The following is a 17,350-nucleotide window of genomic DNA, read 5'->3' on the forward strand; positions in this document are numbered from 1 at the left end:
CTTACCAATAGTGGCTCCCATCCTGCTAGAATGATCACTTCGCGAAACCACGCACCATAGGTGTCACTTTGGAACAAGTCTTCAAAAGACTGTTCCGGTATGATCCGAGGGAATGTCATCCCCAATAACTCGCTGGAATAGTTGCGAAGGATCCTGGAACAACCCACAAAAAATTGAAATTTTTCCTGCCCACGGGGTTCTGGGCGCGGGGTGCGCTCCACCTATGCCTGGATAGGGAACGGGGTGCGCCTTGGTGATTTTCGAGTTCTAGGCACTTGGGTGCAGGGCGCACTCCCTTTGTGCCTGGGATGGGCGCGGGTCACGCTCAGGTTGAAAACTGGAATTCCAATGTTGTGGGTGCAGGTCGCGCTCAGCTCAGGGCTTGGTAGGGCACGGGTCGCACTCTGATGAAATTCTGTCAGAGAGTGCCTAGGGCGCGTGTCACCTTCCATCCAGCAGCGCCGCTCGAGCTCTACCGATAGTGCTAAAATGGATAAGAAGATGGGAATCGTGGGAGTGAGAGGTGAGAGATGAAAGGGAGGTGTAGTGTGGGTTGTGAGTGTAGAATGGATGAAGTTTTTATAGGTTTTATAGGTTGCTAAAACGAATCGGGAAGTTACCAAAAAGTTTTAAGACAATTGCCGAAAACAAAAAATTTCCAAAACCAAAAACGGAAACAACCCATATTCTCTATTCCGAAACAAACCTAATATCTTTTAGGTTGAATTTAGGATAGAAACTGCCTAATTCATCGAGATTTCATCCTATCACAATATCTATTCATAGTGATGCCCATATCGGCAATATTCTCAACCCTCACTCCAAGACAAATTCTAAACCGGAGGAGCATATCAAAAATCATGCTATAATACATAATACCACCCCCCCCCCCCCCAAACAATTCGGGAAGGTGGGATTAATGATAAAAAACAATGCATAATTTAAAAAGAATCGGATTATATTAAAACGGAAATTCAAACAACATTTAACAACCAAATTCAAAATTAAATACGAAATTCATAAATTAACATCTGAACTAAAATAAAAAGCAAATACAAAACAACATCAACTCATGATATTCCTAAACCACTCGCTGCTGGTTGTGGAAGGGACATAGGAAGGTGATGTCTCCTGAGCTCCTGATGGGCCAGAGCCATCCGTCCCGGGGGGCGACGACTTCGTGCCTCCTGACCGCTCCTCAAAGAAGTACCCCACAGGGTGGAAAGCGTGCAAGCATATCGTCTCGGAACTTGCGTTGAGCTTCCATCTCAACCCTCGTCTGTTCCCACCGCTCATCCTCGCACTGGGCACGAGTCTCGAAGTTATGATGCATGGTAGCCTGCCGAGTTCGAAGGTCTTCACAAATAGTATTGAGAGAACGCATGCCACGATGAATCACAGCCATGCGTTCTGCATCCGACCTACACCTCTCCAAGACATCGGCACCAAAACATGTCGTGTCCTCCTCATCCTTCGAGTCATCCTCTTCGACTACCCTCTCTTCAGGCAACCTCCAAACTCTTTGGATACACTCTGTATAAATATGAGGATTTCGGTGCTCTTTTCGGGCAAAAATCTATCGGAGTTAAATTCTTCATGATCTTGGTTATCAAAACAGGGAGAGGTGCAATACTCTTCCCAACTCCCCTAATCATGTTACCCAAAAACTCCAAAATACAAAACTTGTACTTGTGATCTTGGAGTATCCATAGAATGTGAAGGCAATTCAAACCAATGTCACTGACTTTCTCCTTCCCTATGACATTCCTACTAATCCACTGAGCTACAGCCAGCTAGTTGGTTCTGAGAGACGACTGGCGAACACAATGCGAGCTCGCATTGTAGTTCCCTTCTGAAACAGTCACGTTCATCAAAGGTTCGACCCCAGTAAATTGGGAATCCTGTAGTGTGGCATCGAGATGGCGTCTAGGCGGAATACCTAAAATCTCAGCTAACAACCCAATAGATACTTCCCTCCTCCTCCCAGCCACCCTAACAAAAATCCTATTTTCATCTAACTCCCTCGTCCTATAAAACTGTCAACCTAAACCTTCATGGTAAAAATCGTCTGTCGAGTGCCACAAACCACTCCAATCTCTACTAACCATCTCGTTACCGTAAAACGGCGCGAAGTGGTCGGCAGTAAACGCGTGCTCCGGTAAAATCCGACGTCTTTGAGCCATTTTAAGATTTGGGATGAGTTGGGGCTTTAAATTGAATGTGGGGATGGTGTTTGAGACAACCTCACTAACCAAACAGTGGTGGTGGCGCGGTGGTGGCGCGGCAGTTCAAATTCCTTAATTTGATTTTTCGATTTTTGTCGAGTTTTTGCGCAACTTCAAACTAAAATTGCCGCTTCGTTACCGGTCCGATTTTTGCGAATGAGCTATGGAAATTATCAGGAGAGAATTTTCAATCTAATGATCCATAAAACACTCTATTCCGATTGTGGATGACATATAAGAAGATGGAAAACGCTTCGAAGTACGTGCGTGATGTAAGTTATGCAAACGAATGAACTCTAATTTCATAAATAAAGTCAACCCGAATCGAAATACAATTAAACGGCCTACGCAACACAAATGGAAAGTTGAACAATCCAGTACAGAAACGAACACCCCACCCCCAAACAAATTTTTGGCAACGAAGTTTAGAAAATTTGTTTTAAAAACGGATCTTTTAAAGTCAGATTCCCGAGACTTCATAAATTACTATTTTTATGATTTTAACAAAAAAAAATTTATTTTTTATGAATAAGGTTTAATATAAGAAAAACAATAAAGCAATAAATGCATAATTCACACCATAGAAGAACATGACTCAAAATCCGAGAAAACATACAAGAGTGGAAAATGTGAATTATGTTTAACGTGGACTTTGGATCCGGAACTTATAGCCACACACTCCATAAGGAGGGCCCAGTTACCTGAATGGTGCACTTACCAATATATGGAAATGAAAGGAAGTACACCAATGAAAAAGGTTAGTCCTCATAGACAGGGTCCTGTAAAAGGACTTCCTGTACATCAGGGGACAATCGGTCGTGAAAATGTTTCAACTGTTTGCCATTGACTTGAAAAGTATTGTTGTCCTTGGTATTTACCAAGGTGATTCCCCCATGAGGGGTGACTTGATAACGAAAAAGGACCGCAACAGCGTTTTTAATTTCCCGAAAAATATGTAGACGGGAGTTGTAAAGCAAGACTTTTTGACCTACCACAAACTCTTTGCGCAAGATTTTCTTATCATGAACACGTTTCATGTTAGCTTTATAATCCTTCGCGAGATCATAAAAATCGCTACGGATTTCTTCAAGCTCATTCAATTGCAACTTGCGCTTGACACCCACTTCATCGACATTGAAGTTAAGCCTTTTTATAGCCCACATAGCACGGTGCTCCAATTCAACGGGCAAATGACAAGGTTTCCCAAATACAACTCTAAAGGGAGACATACCTATAGGAGTTTTGAAAGCCGTCATATATGCCCATAAGGCATCAGATAGACACTTTGACCAGTCCTTCCTATCAGGATTTACAGTTGTTTCTAATATCTTTTTGATTTCCCTATTATAAACTTCTACTTGTCTGCTAGTTGGTGGATGATATGGAGTTGCTACTTTATGTGTAACTCCATACTTTTTCACTAGAGATGTAACAACTCTGTTGCAAAAATGTGTTCCACCATCACTAATGATGGCTTTGGGAATGCCAAATCGACAGAAAATATATCCTTTAACAAAAAACATAACTGTCTTATGGTCATTGCTACAGCAAGCCATGGCCTCTATCCATTTAGACACGTAGTCCACGACAACTAGAATATAAATGAAACCGTGGGAAATTGGAAAAGGACCCATGAAATCAATGCCCCATACGTCAAAAATTTCTACCACCATGATTGGATTCAATGGCATTATATTACGCTTCGTGATTTGCCCAAGTTGTTGGCAACGAATGCACGTCTTGCAATGCACTTGGGCATTATATTCCCATTGGGGAATACAACGACGAATAATCTGATCCGCACAATCCTTGAAAAGGTAGGGCTCATCCCAGTAGTATAGCTTAACTCTGGCCAAGAACTTCTTACGTTCATTTCTTGACCAATCATAAGGAATAACATCAGATGCTAAATAATTCACAATGTCAACATACCATTGTACAGAAAAAATAGCATACAGATGCTCATCCGGAAAAGAGTCCGGTATGGAGTCAGAATCACTATCATCGTCATTTGTAAGTCTAGATAAGTGGTCGGCAACTACGTTTTTGACCCCTCATTTGTCTTTTATTTCTAATGTGAATTCTTGCAATAGAAGAATCCATTGGATTAATCTCTGCTTAGCATTCTTCTTTGCGAGAAGGTACCTAAAGGCTGCATGGTCCGTGTAAACTAGAGTCTTAGAACCAACCAAATAAAGACGAAACTTATCTAAAGCATAAACGACAGCTAATAATTCTTTTTCAGTAGTTGTATAATTCCTCTGAGCATTGTTTAGAGTTTTACTAGCATAATAAATAACAATGGATTTATTATCTAGTTTCTGTCCCAAGACAGCACCAACTGCATAATCACTAGCATCACACATGAGTTCGAAAGGTTTAGACCAATCGGGAGGCTGTATAATGGGTGCAAAAGTTAAGGTGGCTTTTAAAGTTTCAAAAGCCTGTTTACAGTTAAAATTAAAATCAAAGATGGCCTCCTTTAAAAGCATATTAGTTAAGAGTCTAGCTATTTTCAAAAAATCTTTGATAAAACGCCTATAAAAACCTGCATGGCCTAGAAAGGCTCTAATATCACGGACAATTCGTGGTATAGGTAGAGTCGCTATCTTATCTAGTTTGGCCTTATCTACTTCGATGTCATCACTAGATACGATGTGACCTAGTACTATGCCTTTTTTCACCATGAAGTGACATTTTTCCCAATTTAAAATGAGACTCTTCTCTTCACAATGCGTTAGCACTTTAGACAGGTTAGACAGGCATTCAGTGAAAGAGTCTCCATAGATAGAAAAATCATCCATGAACACTTCCATGAAACGCTCTACCATGTCACTAAATATATGAAACATACACCGCTGGAAGGTACCAGGAGCATTACAAAGGCCAAAAGGCATTCGTTTATAGGCGTATGTTCCAAAAGGACATGTGAAGGTAGTCTTTTCTTGGTCATCAATATCAATAATAATTTGGAAATAGCCTAAGTAGCCATCCAAAAAACAATAAAAAGCATGACTAGCTAGACGTTCAAGCATCTGATCTATAAAGGGTAAAGGAAAATGATCCTTTCATGTCATGGCATTTAAACGTCTGTAATCAATACAGATCCTCCATTTCATAGGACCATGCATGGCAACATATTCACCCTTGGCGTTACGTACCATGGTAATCCCTGATTTCTTTGGAACTACATGAATGGGACTTACCCATTCGCTATCAGAGATTGGGTATATGATACCTGTATCGAGTAACTGTAAGACCTCTTCCCTGACCACTTCTTTCATGGCAAGGTTTAAACGACGCTGAGGTTCGCGGAAAGTCTTTGCGTTATCCTCTAAATGGATATGATGAGTGCACACATTAGGGTCAATTCCCTTAATGTCGGCTAGGGACCAACCAATCGCAGAACGATGTTCCCTAATCACCCTGATCAACCGTGTCTCTTCCTCCTTAGATAGAAGAGAAGATATAATTACCGGATGACTACCATCCAGATCAAGTTGAATATACTTTAACTCAAGAGGAAGAGGTTTAAGCACCGGGGTGGAAGGAATATCGATAAATGCTTATGGAGGGTCCTCATCTTGAGTAATGAATACTTGCTTAGGCAGCAGGTCTTCAAACTCTATATATGGAGCAACCAAAGGGTCTACGATTTGTGCAGACTCGAAGATAGTGTTAACTTCCTCTATGTAAGAGTCATCGACAAAATCTGAACTTCCAAAAGAAAGGAATTTATGCATATGGTTTTCTAGAAACGTGTTATTAAAGTAATCTTGAGCTAAGCTCTCGATCATGCTAACCTCTCCATCTATAGACGAATCTAGTAACTGTTTCATCATTTTAAAAACATTTACCTCAACCGAAAGATGGCCAAAAGACAAGGACATCGAACCATTGCGGCAGTTTATAAGCGCGTTGGCAGTCGCCAAGAAGGGACGCCCTAAGATGATCGGAACAAAGTCGTTAGCGACTTCTGTATCGAGGATAACAAAATCAGCAGAATAGTAGAAATCCTGGACCTTAACAAGCACATTTTCAACCACACCCTTAGGGTACTTAATAGATTGATCCGCTAATTGCAACATCATTTTAGTAGGTTGCTTCTCTTGTAGACCTATTTGTTTGTATAGATAATACGGGAGTAAGTTAACACTCGCCCCTAGGTCTAGTAAAGCGGTCGTCGTGTGAGAATTTCCTAAGGTGCATTTATGCAAAGATGGGGCGACCAGGTCCTTGTATTTAACGATTCCATTATGTTAGTTAAAGTAGGAAAGCTCAGAGTTAAAAGCGTCTTTAGGAATATTTGTCTTACGCCTTTTAGTGCACAACTCTTTGAGAAACTTAGCATGGTGAGGTAATTTTTTAATTGCGTCCAGAAAAGGTAAGTTTATCGTTAGATTTTTAAAAACTTTTCTAATCTCGTCGAAGTTTGTATCCCTGTTTAACATAGCTAATTTCTGGGGAAACGGTGGTTTCTCTCTATATTTAGCGTATGGATCAACTGGATGTCTAACCTTTGCTTTTTGTTTCTTTGGTTGTGGTTTAACTGGTACCTCTACAGGGGTAGGCTCTTCAGTTTTTATTATGGTATCTAGTACAATCTCCGGTGTAGGGACAACTGGTGGGGTAACCATAGGCATAGTTACTTTGTTATCAACCACTCTCCCAGAACGAAGACTGGAGATGGCATTTAGCTCACCTATATTTTTATTTTCCGTACTAGTATTACTATTTACCTCAAAGGCTGTGTTTGGTATTTTAGGATTATGTATCGCTTGTCCTGGAAACACACCTTTGCATAAAGTTAGGATTTGGTGCACTTTCTCTTGAGCTAACTGCTGTAAGGAAAGTTAAATGGATTGTAAAATCTATTATTGAGATTGCATAAAGGTATCAAAACAATCTGGTTGTGGAGTAGTATTTGCTACTGGTTGTGTGACAGGAACTATGTCACGTTGATTATTAATGGATGGATTTTGGTAGTTTTTATTTACCGGAACGATACCTCTATTAGTATTATAATTATTATTGTTATAATTATTATAATTACTCTGACCTTGTCCTTGACCTTGTCGTGGTGAGCCTTGGTTATAATTGTTTGCTGGCCTAACATTTTGATTATTAAACCCTAGAGGTGTTACTTGTTGATTATTTCTCCAACTGAAATTAGGATGTTGTCTCCAAAGGGCGTTAGGAATAGGAAAACTATTAATCGAGCAAACATTATCTTGTTGTGACTGTTGTTGTTCATAGACGAAAGGACAATAGGAGTCGGGATGCTCTGGACTCAAACATAAATTACATGGATTGGAGTTGACATTCATGATGGGGATAGGCGTTTGTTGAATAGAAATAGCCTCTACCTTTTTAGTTAGAGATTCGATTAAATTTTTAAGTTCCGGATCGGGTTTCATCTCAAACATACCGGCGGGTTTAATTGTTGTAGAAGAACTAGCGGAACAGGAGAAATCGTCACTACCCCCAATTATTATTACGCTTAGTTTGATCTTCTAAAAATTTATAAGCCTCTGAGGCTCCCTTACTTAGGAAACTACCTCCATTCATTATGTCAAGAACCTCCTTGTGGTGGTGTAACAGTCCCTTGAAAAAGGCACGAACTAGCATGTCTTTCGTGAGGTTATGGTGTGGACACTCTATAAGTAGATCGGTGAAATGATTCCAAGCCTCTAAAAATGATTCATGAGGATTCTGTCTAAATAAATGAATCTTGGAAAGCATTTCATCGGTCTTCAGTGGTGGGTAAAAATGTTCTATAAATAGTTGAACAAGTTTAGCCCACGAGTCTACAGAATTTGGCACTTGGGAAGTTAACCAAGACGCCACCTTATCGGCTAAAGTGAAGGGAAAATTTGTTCAGCACCAACCGTAGGATGGTGGAATATAGTAAGGACTATCGTTCAAGGCTTTGTAAAAGTCAGAGAGAGGAGACTCTCTTTCTTCAGCCATTACTTCAGGTGGTGTGTGTGGTATATTAGTTAGAGGTGTAGTCGGTGGTATACTAGAAAGGTGTGTTTGTTGACGTTGCCGGTTGATTACGTTAGGCATTTTTCTTCGGCCTGACCTTAATCTCATGCAAGGCTAAGCCAATCTTAACGAAACACAATAACACTCCAAACAATCCTGATATGCTAGTATGAACCTCTAACAGGAGATGCGAGGTGTGGAAGAAAAGAGTACCTGAATGCCTCCTTGCTTCGCTTATAAATAACGTCTTGTTTATGCGTACTCAGTATGTATAACAAGTTAAAACACTGAAAACTATGAAGAAATGAAAATTTGAAACAAACCTGTGGAAATCGAGGCGGTTTTGGAGAGTATGGTGTAGCTCGAGAATAGAGCCTAAGTAGAAGGCGGAGTAACGCTTCGAGGTTTGAGCTGGAGTTCTAGGCTCTTGGGCGCAGGGCACGCGCCAATTTAGCCTTGGTAGGGCGCGGGTAGCGCTCAGGGAAAACCTTGAGGTCCAGGCCCTTCAACTCGGGGGGCGCTCGTGTTTTGCCTTGGCAAGGCGCGGGTCGCGCTCAGCCAAAGAGTGGAGTTCCAGGAGCTTGGGCGCGGATCGTGCTCTAATTATGCTTACCCAAAGCGCGGGTCGTGCTCCGTGTAATTTTTCGAGAAAAATTTTCAGTGCTGAAACGGACAACCACAATGAGAATCAAATAAAGGTAGGTGGGTTTTGGGACTTTGGAAAATTAACAATTCTAAAGAAAACAATGCTAAAGGCAACTAAGATGGCAGCGGCGCCATTTGATAATCGAAAAATGAATAGTTTTACTAATGAATAAAGCGATGAAACTTTAAATGAAAGTAAAACTAAAAACTAAACTTATACTAGACTTATCAAAGATTTCTACTCTCAATACTATTGAAGTAGAGTTGGGATAGAAGATTCGTTCCACTCCTAGTTCTTTAGCATTAAAGTTTCCTACGACTATCAATCCTACCAAAGTCAATGAGAGAATTACGAATTATACTACGAAATGCTATGGAATACTAAGGTTTGAATCTAGAATAAGAATTAGGGGGGAATTGAATCCACCTTGAATCCAACTTAAGAAATTAGCATAGATTGTTGTAATCCAATTCTTACGTTCTTACGGTAAGAATTGGTCGTTCTAATCCCTAATTATACATGGCATCTCTACCAATTCATAACTAGCATGTGAGGACGTCCACCCATTCTCATGGCGAATCAACGACCTTCTAGAGTGGAATAGACTCTTACAACGATTCTATACTACACAATCAAGTTTTCATCAAGGCTTCATCAAACCCCTCTAATGGAGGTTTAGCCTTGATTCATCAAACTATCATTTCCATATGAAATTGAATAAGACATAACATAAAGATTCTAACTTTATTAATATAAAGATTCTAATCAATAATTCAAAACTAAATTAAACAACTAAGAAATGAATAACAACTAATAACTAAATTTAGATCTAAGTAATTCAATAAGTCAAAACCCAAATTATCAAGACTAACTATTTTATTTAATCTAATGAATAATAACAATCATTCAATAATCTAAATTAAAACAAGGAATGAAAACTAATTAATAAACTAATTAAAATTCTCAAAACTAGATCTAGAACTAAGGTTTAATGGCTACTCTAATGGCTACCTTCTAACCTAATCTAATTCCTCCTTAAGAGCTAAGTCTTGTGTGTGGAAATGGAGGAGACCAGACCCACATTTTCGTGTATGCACTGAGGGTCCATGTTTTGGGCCGGAAAATCGAACCCAAAGCCCAATTTCTTCAGTCCACAAGACCTTTTTCAGCTAGCTTTGACTTTAACAGGTTTTTCGTCTACTTTTGCTTCTCTGATTGGGTCAAGGTTTAGACTATTGGAAAGCTCTTTCCAAGCCGGTCATTTTGACATAAGGTACGCCTAATTCTGAGGCCTGAGTCCAAAGATACGATCTTTGGAAGTTCTGCTGACTTTTATGTGTTGTTTCTGCCCGTCTTGGCCTTTAATCCCATAACTTCTTAGCAACCAACCCTTTGCTCCTTTATATCGCCAAAGTGGCACATTTTTGCACATAATTGACTTCAATGCCTGAAGTACATAAAAGCACGTAATTAGCATTAACTCTTATTTATTACTCGCATAATTGGTCTAAAAGTATTATTGTTAAGTGGTTAAAACTACAGTATTGGGCTCTTATCAAGATCTCAATAAGTAAATTGTATGTGAGCTACATAGCTCAATATAATAGACCCATAGAATAATTGTTTAAAAAAAATTGCTTATGTGAATCATCAACTGAAAGGGTTATGAAGCAGGGGTAGAATCAAACTTTGGTTCACCATCAATGCTTGTTGCTGCACCATTGTCAAGAACTCTTGTTTTACTTTCAAGAACAGACTGTGTGGTTGGATTAGCTGGAATGGTTGAAGGCTGAACAGAACACTCACCTAAAGCTGGAACTGGCAGAAAAGAAAGTTGAACTGGAGGCATGTCATCATCAGTGTCTTCTTCAGAAGATGAGGAGGCATCAGGCATAAGTTCAATTTGAATAGCAGAGATACTGGTGTCCATATCAGAAAACAAGACAAAAGGGTTGGTTACCCGCCCTTGATCATCCAACTTAGAAACGTACCCAGTAGCCTCAATAGCCTCCTAGAACTTAACTTGTTTGGCCGCATTGAAGGACTCTTCATAAACATCTAGTACTCTCAGAGCAAAATGAATGGCATTTTCAGTTGATCTCTTCTTCACCTCCTGCACTACCTTGGAATAGAACTCAGAGGTCTCAGCCAGGAGGCCATCAACTTTCTTATCAAAATGAAGACGTTTCTCTTTTAGAGCTCTCTCATAGCCTGACATGACCTCATTTGCATGGGAAATGGCTTGACCAAGGGTTCTCATCTCGGTGTTCCTACGGTGAAGTTCCCCTTGGACCTAGTCGTGCTTTGCTTGTAGGGTGGTGAATGGGAGCGCAGTTCCAAGAACTTCACCTTCCAAGTAGCAGCATCAGCAGCTCCTTTCTGGGCTTTTTCCAGAGAGCCCCGAAGGTTGGAGATCATATCTCTCATGTTTTTTAAACCCGATTATCAGATTTCCTCTCTCGGCCAAGAGTCGTTCAACTGGATTTGCGGCTCCTCGACTCTTTTCTCGCTGACCTCTTTTCGCCCGGATCATTTCGCCAAGTAGCCATGTCATCAGTGGTTGTACCGGCTGAGGCCGCGAAGATAGGCTCTCTCATGGCTAAAAAGTCATTCACTAGCTGGAAAGGGATACTGAGTACGTAAGTGACACAATGAGAGAAACAAAACATTGAACAGAGAAGGAAAGTTTTACCTTAGCAAGATGAACAGTAGATCGATGAAAGGACAGGTCTAGGCTCCCTAGCCATGCTGGCCTCAGCTTTGTCAACAGGAATTTGCACAGCTTCCAGAACTCTAAACGCGATGTCAACATCATTAACAAAATGCTTGTTGGTAATAGGTAGTTTATCAGTTCGTCCCCAACGCCTCATCTCCACAAACATCTCCCTTCGGGAATCACGGAGATCTTGGCAAAGAAGGGATGTCGTCACTTCTCCCTCCTATCACTGAATCGAGGAAGAGGGAGAGCGACAGTTACAGTAGTTATTTCAGCAATTCCCTTCCCCTTGCGATTGTCAGGGAGGGAAGGGTCAACAGTCAGAGGGACATTGTCACCAGTTTGTTCAGAACCTGTGGGAGGATCTGGAACTGATAGGGGTACAACTACTTTCTCAAAACTAGAATGAGGAATAGTCACAGGAACCTTAAAAAGTGTTTCTTCACTAACAGAAAGAGGGAAAAACTTCATTTTCTTACCAAATGGGGCAACATCAGAAGTAGAAGCGGGATCAGTTCTCTTCAGTTTATGACGGTGGGACGCACGCACGTCCCTTTAAAATTACTAGCCGCCAGTAGTTTATGAGGCAGTTCAGAGCCTTTCCCGCCAGTGATCACACAATCATCACTAACAGCAGGCTCCTAAACTGGGCCCGATGTCGCAGCATCGCTAGAGGTGGCCACAGAACTCTTTTCCTTACGATTTCCTCTCCTTCTAGTAATCAAGGAGGATTCGTCCTAAACTGGAGGAGGAAGAAGTCTCGCATCCTGGTCCACAGGAGGGGGAAGTACGGTACGCCTAGAATTCACATTACTTATCCCAAAAAGGGAAAAGCCAGGGGCAATTTGCAGTAATTCTTTAGTATACATATTAAAATACTCAAAAAGACGAGTGGGATCAAGAACTATCACCCAAGGCATCCTTTGTTCCTTGGGGATCTTCTTGATGAAGTCCACCGTAGCAGCATCAGTTGCAGTTAGCTGATTCCAGGGGGAAGAGTCATCTAAGGAATAATAGCAAAAAAAATTCAGGCGAAAGACTCTTATATCAAATTATAAAGTTTCTTAGTAAGAAGATATACTGGTTGGAGCATGGGTGTGTTTTCTGGGAACAGGAATTCCCATTGGCTCACCATCAACATCAGAAGGACGAACGTCCTACGAATCACCCAACACACGAAGGTGGTGATCAGCCCCGCCTTCGTCACTCTGCTTCCCCTCAAAAAAGACGATTGGAGAGTTCTTGTCTCTGGTCATGAGATAATAGTATGATTGGTCTCGAATATACCGGACCTCATAAATGTAGTTAAACACCCAACGGTTCAGAGCGAATCCATGTCTCTTGGCAAGAAGGGCATAATACATGACAGTTCTATAAAACAGGGGTGCTGCCTGACCAAGAGCAAGATTGAAGTGAATCAGACACTCTCTCAGCAATGGGTGAATAAGGAGAGTGAGTCCGACCCTAAGCTGACCAATGGTGATGAGCGTCACTTCCTTATAGGCCAACTCATCAGATAACCTCCCCCACTCCAAGACGATATTCTCAGGGATGTGAAATTTCTCTCAGATCAATTCCAGGGAGGAAAGATCTCCAAAGTTTACAAGTGACCAGTTGGGATTCATGATAAGAAAAGAGAGAAAGTTTCAAGTTTTGGTCAAATCCTAATAGGAGATCAAAAGGTTCAGTATGCAGAAAAAGGTAGCATAAAAGATAATTAAAGTTCTCTCACCAGATCTTTTTATATACAGATAAGATGGACGGTTATGATTAGCCCAAGTATTGCATCTTTCCAGGATGGAACTGGCATCATTACCTTATTCGGGAAACAGCGTGTTTGTTCTAGTCGTCTTTTAAGAGCCTTAATTAGTTGGATACGTCAGCAGTTCTAGCAACAGTTTTGAAAAAAAGATTCTCGCGCCAAAAGTAGTGTCGCTTCAAGCACCCACGTGCTAGATGGCACGAGAAGGGGCATCTGTAGGGGGGATTTCCCGTCATTGAATAGATGACATGTGTATGGGAAATAACCTAAGACTATAGATGTCCAGAATGAGACGAGGACCATCAGATCAGTTCCGTGAATAAGTGATCTCGTGCTTAGTACGAGTGTTTAGTGGACATGTGCTAGGCACGTGACTGACCGCCTCTAAGTATGACAGTTCTCCAAGTCATTAGGAACTGATATAGACAGTTCTTGAACAGAAGGAAACTAAAGATGGCGATCTCTGATGATAAGGAAGGAATCGTGATGACATATCTTAGGAGTTACCTTTTAGATATAATCTTTCCATACACGATAGGACATTATGATCAACAGGGAAACTTACCTCTCATAAGATATGGTCTAGATTCAGACTTCCATAAAAAGATTAATCTTAATAGGAAGGCAGGGTCCAAAGATTGAAGGGAACTCACAAGCGATAAGGACAGCCATAACCCTAGGACTCTCGTAGCTCAACCTATATAAACCATAGGGATTTGCTCTTAGGCGGAACTACGAAAAATAGGGTTTGATTATCCTAAATAATAAAGGAGATACGTAGGCAGCCGTCAAACAGTTCAACCCTGAACTCACCAACATCACATCCCTTCTCTATTCAGTAAAGGCTTCTGGATCACAAGGAACAGAGGAAGATCAAGGGATACTTGGAATTTCCCCTACAATGAGGTTATACGGTTGAAAGGTGCCGGGATAATAAGACATATTGAGTTCACATAATGGCTTTCCAATGTGGTCATGGTTCCAAAGAAGAACGAACAGTCAGATGTGTGTCGACTTTACAGACGTAAACAAGGAGTACATGTCGTAAAGATTGTTATCCTATGCCTCGGGTGGACGAGTTAGTAAACAGAAAGACAGGTTTCAAAATATTCTCTTTCATGGACGCGTCCATGGGATACAACTAGGTCACGATGTTTGGCCCAGATCAGGAGAAGCAGCCTTCATAGTGGAATGTGGTACCTACTGTTACACAAGGATACCCTTTGGTTTGAAAAATGTTAGGGTTACATTTCAAAGGTTGGGAGAAAAGATGTTCGAAGGCAAGATTCGGAAAGGGATTGAAATATATATCGACGACATGGTGGAGAAAAGTATGTTGGAAGAGGAACATTTAGAAAGGTCTCCAAGAGACTTTTGGCATACTACGGAGGCATAAGCTGAAACTCAATCCAAAGAAGTGCACGTTTGGGGTAACTTCAGGGAAAATTTTGGGTTACATAGTCACTTACCGTGGACTAGAGGCAAATCCTGAGCAGATTCGATCACTAGTAGAAATGTCGTCCCCTCAAAATGTGAAGGAAGTACAGAGGTTGGCTAGAAGGGTCGCGACACTTAACAGATTCATATCCAAGTCGTCGGACAAATGTCGACCACTGTATTGTTTGCTAAGGAATACACCCGATTTCTAATGGACCGCGGAGTGTGAAAGTACCTTTCAGGAGTTGAAGAGTTACCTAAGAAAGGCACCCTTACTGTCGTGACCGGAATAAGGGGAGAAGTTGTATCTGAGGGTCACAGAGTACGCGGTAAGCTCAGTCCTCGTGCGAGTTGTCAATAAAGTTGAAAAGCCAGTTTACTTTCATAGTAAAACCTTGATGAATGCGGAGACCCGATACAGTAGGATTGAGAAGTACGCTTTGGCTTTGATATTTTTGGCACTAAAGCTGAAGCCTTACTTTGAGTCACATTCGGTGGTGGTAGTAACAAATCTGCCACTCAAGCAAGCTTTGAAGGCAGAGAAGTCAGGAAGAATGTTAAAATGGGCGGTGATGCTCAGTTCTTATGAAATTCAGTACCATATCAGGACGGTAGAACAGGCGCAATCCATGGTGGAGTTTTTGGCAGAATTTCCGGCCGAGGACCCCACTTAGGGAGAAGAGATGATCATGGAACAGGAAGGGGAGGTTTGCCACGACCCCTTGGACCCTTGGGATGTGAGGAACGGGTGGAGAGTTTTCGCAAATGGTTCCACTACAGATACAGGGAACGGAATTGGTGTCGTCTTGGTGACTCCTGAAAACACTCGTCTAGAGTTGTCGATGAAATTGGGATTTGTGGCGTCTAATAATGAATCTGAATATGAAGCAGTGATAGCAAGATTGAATTTGGCTAAAGATCTGGGGGTGAACAAATTGTATGTGTACTCCGATTCTAACTTGGTAATTTGTCAAGTGAATGGAGGGTTAGCGGCTCGTTGGCCAAGGATGGCGAGATGCTTGGAGGTCATGCAAAGGAAGGCAAGCATGTTTAATAAGATCAAGTTTGCTCACTTAGGCTGTGGAGAGAATAGACACGCCGACGCGTTGGCTTATGTGGCTGAAGTACTTCCTGGGACAGAGGGTCGCTCTATTGAAGTGAGGATATTGAGCAAGCCAAGTACATCAGAGGAGGAGGTTGTGTGGCTCACCACGGAGAGGGATATGGGGTGGATAGAACCCATAAAGACTTTCTTGATGATAGTAGAGATAGAAAACAAGCAAGAGAGATAAAAGATGGAGCAGGTGGTTCAAAGGTACACCTTGCTAGATGGGGACCTGTATAGGAGATATTTCAGCGAACCGCTGTTAAATTGCATAGGGCCGCAGCAGGCTCAAGAGATGTTGGCTGAGGTACACGAAAGTGACTGCGGAAGTCACTCGGCCGGGCAAACAACAACCCACCGGTTGATATTATAGGGGTATTTTTGGCCACATATGAAGAGAGATGCCACAGAGTATGCAAAGATATGTGAGAATTGCCAGAGATTTGCACCACTCATACATTCACCAGCTGAGCCGTTGCATAATGTGTTAAGCCCTTGGCCATTCGCCATGTGGGCACTGGATATTGTGGGGCCTCTGCCCATGGCGAGAGGCAAAAGGAGATTTATCCTAGCTGCTACTGATTATTTTACTAAATGGGTATAGGGCGTGGCATTACAATAAGTTAAGGATGAACAGGTGAAGAAATTCTTGTGGGAGAATATCATATGCAGGTTCGGGCAGCCACATACGGTCATCGCGGACAATGGGACCCAATTTACAAGGGGAAAGGTGCGAGAGTTCCTTCAGGCGTTCAGGGTGAAGCAGGGGTTCTCTGCCCCCTACAATCCTGAAGGAAATTGGTAGACAGAGTCATCAAATAAAATTATAATGGATAATCTAAAGAGAAAATTGGAGGATATATAGGAAAGGAGCGTGGGTTGACGAACTGAATCATGTGCTATGGGTTTATCGCAGTCCACTAATGAATCTCCATTCGCGATGGCATATGGAGTAGAGGCGGTCATACCAATGAAGATGATAGCGTCAACAACCAGAACCAGAGCTGTGGAATGAAGGGGGAGTGAATGAGATGATATTAGCCGCGGATTTGAATCTCATTGAGGAAAGGAGAGAAATAGCGTGAATTCGGTTGGAGGAGTACCATTGGAAGCTACAGAGACAATATGATAAGAGAGTGAAACAGCGTACTTTCAAAGTTGGTGATTTCATGCTGCGAGGAATTACCCCAGCCACCAAGAAGGAGAATGAAGGAAAACTAGGGCCCAACTGGGAGGGACCATATGTCGTGATGGAAAAGGATACTTCTGGAATAAATCGGTTGCGGACTTCAGCTAGGGAACAAATAGAGAAACCATGGAACATTAGAATGTTGAAAAAGTTCCATGAGTAAAGCTTTGTTTAGTTTTTCAAGTAAAAGAGTGGGGACTAGCTTTTAGATATTGTTAAGTGAAACGAGGAATGATATTTTGTGTTAAATATTATATCAGTGAAATAAAGAATGCACTTCTT

The sequence above is a fragment of the Coptis chinensis genome, chromosome 5 (genome assembly GCF_015680905.1).
Source record: "Coptis chinensis isolate HL-2020 chromosome 5, ASM1568090v1, whole genome shotgun sequence".
Lineage (NCBI taxonomy): Eukaryota > Viridiplantae > Streptophyta > Magnoliopsida > Ranunculales > Ranunculaceae > Coptis > Coptis chinensis.